Source organism: Bidens hawaiensis, unplaced genomic scaffold (genome assembly GCF_021521415.1).
Source record: "Bidens hawaiensis isolate Kalapana, Puna unplaced genomic scaffold, B.hawaiensis_p1.1 tig00040642_1, whole genome shotgun sequence".
NCBI lineage: Eukaryota > Viridiplantae > Streptophyta > Magnoliopsida > Asterales > Asteraceae > Bidens > Bidens hawaiensis.
In genome coordinates, this window is record NW_027497187.1 from 166,932 (window position 1) to 175,372 (window position 8,441).

Consider the following 8,441-nt stretch of genomic DNA (forward strand, 5'->3'; position numbering starts at 1 on the left):
ACGGTGCTTAAATTTCACAATTCTTTATATGGTTTGAAATAGCCTTCTCGACAATGGTATGGGAAATTGTCTTCCGCTTTAAAGTCAAGAGGGTATGTGGGTTCTCAGAATGATCATTCTTTGTTTTCAAAGTCTATGGGATCATCAGTGGTTTATGTCGCTGTGTATGTCGATGACATTGTAGTTACTGGGAACAATTTAGAAGAGATCAATAATCTCAAGAATTTCCTGGATTTATCTTTCAAAATCAAAGATATGGGAAGTCTCAATTATTTTTTGGGAATGGAGGTTCTTTACACTACAAAAGGTGTTATCATGTGTCAACGCAAGTTTGTTAAGGGCATGCTTTCCGAATGTGACACTTCCAATATTTCTGCCACCAACTCTCTATTTCCTCATCATCTACAACTTAAAGCTCATGTGGGACTTGTTCTTGATGAACCTTTACAATATAGAAAACTTGTAGGTAAACTTAATTCCTTACTCACACAAGACCTGATATTGCTTTTGTTGTTAAAATTTTGAGTTAATTCATGCAAGATCCGAGGATGTCTCATTGGAATGCAGCACTACACACTCTTTCATATGTCAAGGGAAATTTCTCTCAAGGATTATTCTTCAACAACAATCATTCCTTTGGTTTGCAGGCATTCTGTGATTCGGATTGGGCAACTTGTCCTAATACTCATCGATCGGTCAGTGGTTTTTATGTTTTACTTGGGGACTCTCCAATTTCTTGGAAATCTAAGAAGCAACCTACTATTTCTTTGAGCTCAGCTGAAGCCGAGTGCCGATCTCTTCGCCGTGTCACTGCCGAACTTTCATGGTTGACAAGACATCTCTCGAAATTCAATATTCCTAACATTACTCCTGTCACACTCAAATGTGATAGTCAGGCTACAATCTATATTACCAAGAATCATGCCTTTCATGAGCGGATTAAGCACATTGAAATTGATTGCCATTTTGTTTGCAAGAAGTTACAAGAGGGCCTTGTGACTTTGGTGCATATGAACACAAAAAAGAGCTTACCAAGGCCTCATTTTCACTCGCTTTTATGCAATTTGGAATTTTCTCAACCTCCAACTTGAAGGGGGGTGAGCGTATAACACATATACGCTATGAATACAACATATACGCTGTGTATGTTATACGACGTGCAACTTACACACCGTACATACAGATACACCGTGTATGTATTGTGTATATATGTAGGTTTCTTATTTTGGTAATATCATTTTGAGATAATAAAAATTTCTCTCTGTTTCATTTCTCTTTTCTTTCTGTGTCATCGTTTTCAACGATTACATCATTTAATAAGCTTTCAATTACATAAAAGAAAGATTGATAGCTTGATGCTGGTTGAAGTTTAGTTAGTATATATTTTAAGGACTAAGGAATTGAGGAAAAATTGGTCTTCAATTTTCACTAACAATAATACATTTAGCTTTCAAGTTTCTACATATCAACAATTACTCTAAACGAAGAAAATAAATGACGGTGCCATCGCCGGGGATTTGGGTGGCCGGAGAAGAAGGAATAGTTTGACAAGATATGCTGGTGATGTGGTAGCATATTAATTATTAAGTCTACTTAGTATTGACTAATGAAATATTATTTTGAAGGTATGGGCTATAATGGATTAGGCTCTGATGTAACCTAACTAATTCACACAACTAGCCCAAAACAGTAATATAGACGTGCAAATACTAGTTAGCCGATTTTGAAAATAGTGGTATGCGTAACTGGTTATTGTTAATAGATGGTTACGGTTCCTAAAAGGTTTTAAAGTGGAAACCTTATAACATATATAAATGGTTTGCTTCGATTATCAACCGATTAAAATTAGAAGCCTATTAAATTTAAATTATTAACAATAACATTATTAAACTATTAAAATCAACCGGTTCATATGTGAAATTCCATAGCCGGTTCATAGGCTAGTGTTAATATCGGTTACAAACTACTTTCTACTATACCGATTAATAGCCGATTTCGGATTCCAGCCGATTTCAGTTAATCGGTTAGGATTTGCACCTCTACAAATATTTAGTTCTTAAATATGAGGTTCAGTGATTTTGAACTATCATATAATCTTAGGTTAATCATATCTAACCTAATGATTAATAATTTCTACATTTCTATTCGCATGTCAAAAAAACTCACATCCAACTCAAAATAGGGAGTTCTAGGTTAAAAATGTATTGCCAACTGCTCTTCCTCCTAAAGGATGATTGATTGTTCCTACAAACCTTATTTCCACTTCTAGTTCGAGTATCAAGTTTTGATTTTGAAACTCACAAACGAAATAAGCGTGGGACACCCTTTTGTTAGCCAAGTCAGAAATCAATTTGCTCAATCAACTTCTTTGGTCCTTAATGTTTCATAATAAGTAAGTTATTACAAATTTAAAGAAACCCATTAACACTCCCTCAACTACGGTTCTATCTTTTAAGCTCCAACTTAAAAGTTTAGATAACATTACTATGTCTCATACCTCAGTTTTGAACATACTTGTATTTTTGCAAGTCTTTAAGTTCTTATATAAATACCTTGGAATTTTGGGATATTACACCCTTGTTGGGGAGTTCTATAGAAAGAAGTTGGATCAAAGATTCGGATTCAAAGCCATATAATCAATAAATGGATGTGGTGTTCTGTCTTATGCAAATATTGGATTTTCCAAGGTGGCTTTATGTTTAAGGACTATGCAAAACTTGTTAACGTCTAGCAAACTTTGTGACATTTATTTTGATGTAGTGTTTAGATAAACATTAAGCCCTATAATCGTTAAACATCTCAAAGTTGTGATATCCGTCCCTAGAGACAAAGGGGAGGCCAAAACAATAATGAATCGCATCCTTTACAAAGTTAACGAGGATGAAGAGCCAAAGATTAATCACTATCTAAATTAGTTAGTCTTTTAACTTTTTTAGAGTCGTCTTTAGAATTCGGAGAAATTCATAAATAAGAATTGAATCAAATCTACCTTCCAACTATGAATAGATTTTAAAAGAAACCTAGGAAGAATTAGGGAATAGAAAAAAAACTGAATAACAATAATTCCAACATAACGTGAATAGTAGTTATCATTATTTTATAAAATAGAATGCATCAAAATAGAATAATACATAAATGTCTGTCTTATAGATTATATTTAGCCAAACAAAAGTCAAGTCTGACTATATAAAAAGCATTTATGTGCAAACCATTGAAATTGCAATCTTTACGAATAATCCGAACAATGCAAAAGGACAAGGGAAGTTGGGGCCATGATCACTCTCCAAATCATAAACATGTGAAGGCGGCCATTTTGCGATCATGTTGTCTTGTTGCTTTGGCTTTAGCGTTTCATCATACAGTGTCTTAATGTATACCCTTGGCACCTTTTCAATACATTATCACCTTCTGGGAATCGAGCACTTACTATTGCACAAACGGGCCCTGGTCGTGAAACCATTGAACTTAATGTGATGTCCTACAAATTACATAATGACCAACAAAATTAAAGGGTCAGTCAAGGTCCGATGCTTGTCTATGAGAAAAAGTTAATATGGATACCTCCGGAGGGATTGTATAATATAGGAGTTTAGGTTGTGGCTCATTTTTAACAGTTGCAAATGTAGGATGCTGATTAACGCCTAACCCAAATTCCAAGCCATAAGCATCATTACATTTGACTTCATCAGGCACTCCCTATTACATAATTATTGACATAAAACAAAAATTTTAATATTAATGCCTATGTTTAATCATCAGTTTGTCTATATTAATATGTTAGATCCACGACATTTGTCTTCCCCACTCGTGAATTGACTTTTCTGTCTTGACTCCTTCTAAAAAGCATCTGTTGCTTCAATGTTATTGAAAATTGGCCTTGAAAACTTATATTCTATTTCTTAGATTAACTTTCCATTGTAAACTCTTTATAATGTTTTATAAACTAACAAATGTAGTTACATACTTACATATATGTATTGTCAAAATACTAATTTAGTATATAGTTTAATTTTTAGCGACTACAGACTAAATAGCTTATTATTATTATTACAATAAAAAAAGTTTATAAAAATGTCTTCAATATACCGGTTTCTACCCCAGATAAAAGACGAAATTTTACTAAACCCACAATTCCACTCTATTATTATCTACTAATCACTAAAACCCACAATTCTAAAGTGCCATACACCCTTTTTTACATTTGTCTTTATATTACATATTTCCAACTTATAATATGTTATCTAGACTTAAAATATAAATTTTGTACAAATTCAATATTATACCAAATTATCTTCTTTTTAAAATACAACAAAATTACAATTAATCTTTAAAATCTACCTTTCTAATAAAGTAAAATAAATTAAGACATATGTCATGCTTTGGTTAATTCTCATAATTTTTTTCTCTCCAAAACTAGTATACCCTAATATATGTAATAAATCAATAATTATTCACTTTCCTTTTACACTATATTTATATAATATCTATATATTTTTATAAATATAAATATTAACATATTATTTTACTATATATTTCAAAATATACTTGATGAATTTCAAAAATCAACAACAAATCATGTTTATCAAATGAAAATTGTTTCGGGTTTTTTGTGGAACTTAAATTTGATTTTATGGGTCAAAAGTTGGTAAATAAATTGTTTCATACAAGTTAACTACATTAAGGTCAAAATTTGTTACGGGTCAAAAATGAAAATGTTGAGTATTTTTAAAAGTTAGAGAATGCAAAATAGATTTATCGTCAAATTTGTTATGGGTTCAAAGTGTTGACTTTAAAATGTTAAAAGTATGAAAGTTAGAATTTAAACATGATTCGGGTTTCAAATTTATTTTTAAGGGCATTTTTTGAAATAATCAAAATGTCGGGATTTGGCAAATTGACTATTTTTCCCTCTAACTATTAAAATTTAAGAAAAGATTGCGAACAATTTCGACATGCCACCCCCGTGTCTATCAATACTTGTAACTTTTATCAAATTTGAAATATTTATGTCAACATTAATTTTTTCCTTCAATGGTGATCAGAACATTGTATGGGAAGCATGTCATGCAAAACTATGCTCAAATGAAACAAAATATTTAACATATTATTTTTTATGTTGTAATTATGACAAAATTGAAAAGCCCTTTGAAACTTATTAAAATCTTTTTTATAATGTACTTAAGAAAAATATAGTTCTTGAATAACATCTATTGTTACAATTTAATGTTCTACTTTCCTTTGATGGGTGGTAAATTGATAAATATATCAATAAAGGTAACGCCTCTTTTGTATTTAGGCTGAGTGGTTAGAACTACTATCGTATGAGAAGTCTTATTTCCGAAATTGGTTTATAACCCAAATTCTTTCAATTATACATATATAACATTGAGAATGAATTTTTCAATAGAAAGAAGAATTCTCGTGTACGTTTTTGTATGGGTATTTTTTTATTAAGTTTATTTAAAAAAATTATTTTGTGATATAAATAAAATCAATTTATGTACACATTGTATAGATACAAGCATAGATGTAATACATTTTTTTTCATACATGCTATATAATTATTTGTTTTACTTATAGTTTTATAATTTGAATTATCCTGTGTGTGTCACGGGCTCTAAAACTAGTTTTAACTAATAAAAGAGCATTAGGGTTAGTTAAATGTATTTATACTTTGAACTATATATATGATATATAATAGTGAAAACAATTATGGCATGTTGCGAAGTTATAATTATAATGGTCAGAAAATCAGCCACCATGGCTTTAAAGGCAAAATCAATATAATTTTAAATAAAAATTAAAAGGCTTTATCTTACATCTTTAACGTCTTGTTCGGTTAGGAATCCATTTTTAAGCATCGTCGCTGCAACATATATCACAAGACTGATTTTGTTTGGAAACTTGTGAGTTGCTTGTGTTACGCTTAGTCCCCCAGCACTATGACCTACCAATATCACCTGTAATAATCATTACTATTTTAGCAATCGTTGTTGGATATGCTTGTAACGATGATTTTAATAAATAAATAAATATCATGATTTTGAAGTTAGTGTGATGGGAAAATTGGGTTCTTCTGTAGGAAATACTCTTGTTCAACAACATGATTGGTTTATGTTATGGTATGCTATATTAGTTAGGATCTCAAACTTGAGAACATCAAACACAAGTATATATGGTGTACCTAACGCATGAAGAACCGTACCTTTTTGTAGGGGTATGGTACTAAAACCCGGTTCTACGACCCTAAATCTGTTATGTTTGGCTTATTTCATTACATGGACTAATACAATGTTATTGGGCTGAGGGGGTTTTGTGGAGGTAACCCAAACTGGGCTAGGCCCATTAGGGTACCATGATGGTGGCCATGAGACTCTATATAAGGAGGTCTCCACCTCCTTATCATGGGTCATGCTCAATAAGAGCCACCACCACTTTTTGTGTCTGTGAACAAGAAATCCTCAGGATATCTTAGCAGTCACCTCCACACCCCCGAAACCATTGCAGGTCTCGACATTGCAGGTCACAGGCGCAGCCGAAGAAGAAGAAGATCAAGACGTGGTTCGTTCATCTCGAAAATCCGTGGAAACATCGTCATGGATCAGGTAAGATTCATTTCGTGTTTCGACATTGGCGCCATCCGTGGGAGGGCAACGAACTGCCCTTCGATCTTCATCCCGGCTGTCAGATATCTCCCAAGAAAAACACAGATCTGGAAGTTTACAGAAAAAGGCTTCAAAGCTTGTTCTATTAAAGCTCAAAAAGATCCATAGATCTAAAAAGAGGCTTCCAGATCTGGGCAAGAAGGAAAATCCGTGATTCGAATGATCAGATCTCCGAATCTGTGATGGTTTTAAATCTGCTCCGGGCTTCAGATCTGTCCAGATCTGATTTACAGATCTAGGTCTAGATTACAGACCTGGATTTTAGGTCTAAAGTTGCAGATCTGACTCTTAAATTGCAGATCCAGAAATTACCAGACTTCCGCCGCCATGTACGCACGCCCGTGGGTTCTCACTCCGCAGCCGTGCATGTGCCGCCGCGGAAACCACCATCTGGGTTTTGCGCAATAGACCTCCGCCATGCACGCGCACTCGCGAGTCACCACTCTATCGCCGTGCATGCGCGCATCAGGCTACGCGCCAAACTTCAAGGTTGGGAATCCTCCTAATATCCCATATGGCTACGCGCCAAACTTCAAGGTTGGGAATCCTCATAATATCCCATATGGCTACGCGCCAAGGATGGGAATCCTCATAATATCCCATATGGCCACGCGCCAAACTTCAAGGTTGGGAATCCTTCTAATATCCCATATGGCTACGCGCCAAACTGCAGGGTTGGGAATCCTCCTAATATCCCATATGGCTACGCGCCAAACTTCAAGGTTGGGAATCCTCATAATATCCCATATGGCTACGCGCCAAGGTTTGGAATCCTCATAATATCCCATATGGCTACGCGCCAAGGATGGGAATCCTCATAATATCCCATATGGCCACGCGCCAAACTTCAAGGTTGGGAATCCTCATAATATCCCATATGGCTACGCGCCAAACTTAGGGGTTGGGAATCCTCATACCATATGCTCACACATCACATATGCTCACGCATATTACACATGCTTACGCATCACATGCTCACGCATCACATATGCTCACGCATATTACACATGCTTACGCATCACATGCTCATACATGTCACAGTCTACACGCACGCGCACGCAACATCTGCGCGTGGCGCATAACACAAAACCAAAGTCTACGCGCACGCGCATGCAACATCTGCACGTGGCGCGTGACATAAAGTAGCTCGTAAGCCGCCTCACGCGCAAGCTCCACTATTATTACAGCTCATAAGACGCCTCGCGCGCAAGCTGTTATTATTCTTACAGCCCGTAAGTCGCCTCGCGCGCAGGCTTTTTTATTCACACAGCTCATAAGACGCCTCGCGCGCAAGCTGTTATTATTCTTACAGCCCGTAAGTCGCCTCACGCGCAGGCTTTATTATTCACACGGCTCATAAGACGCCTCGCGCGCAAGCTGTTATTATTCTTACAGCCCGTAAGTCGCCTCACGCGCAGGCTTTATTATTCACAGCTCATAAGACGCCTCGCGCGCAAGCTGTTATTATTCTTACAGCCCGTAAGTCGCCTCACGCGCAGGCTTTATTATTCACAGCTCATAAGACGCCTCGCGCGCAAGCTGTTATTATTCTTACAGCCCGTAAGTCGCCTCACGCGCCAGCTCAATTATTATTCTCAAAGCTCATAAGACGCCTCTCGCGCGCAAGCTTTATTACTTTCACAGCTCGTAAGTCGCCTCACGCGCCAGCTCAATTATTATTCTCAAAGCTCATAAGACGCCTCTCGCGCGCAAGCTTTATTACTTTCACAGCTCGTAAGTCGCCTCTCGCGCGCAGGCTTTATTATTCTTAGCTCG

General features: G+C 35.8%; 1 pseudogene across 1 annotated transcript; it reads right to left on the reverse strand.

Annotated features, from left to right (window-relative positions):
- Positions 1-3,143: 3,143 nt before the first annotated feature.
- LOC143592265 (methylesterase 17-like) lies at positions 3,144-5,954 on the reverse strand (annotated as a pseudogene). The gene is made up of 3 exons (XR_013145884.1): positions 5,820-5,954; positions 3,562-3,696; positions 3,144-3,478 (listed from the first exon to the last, which is right to left on the reverse strand). The product of XR_013145884.1 is annotated as a methylesterase 17-like (transcript).
- Positions 5,955-8,441: the final 2,487 nt, after the last annotated feature.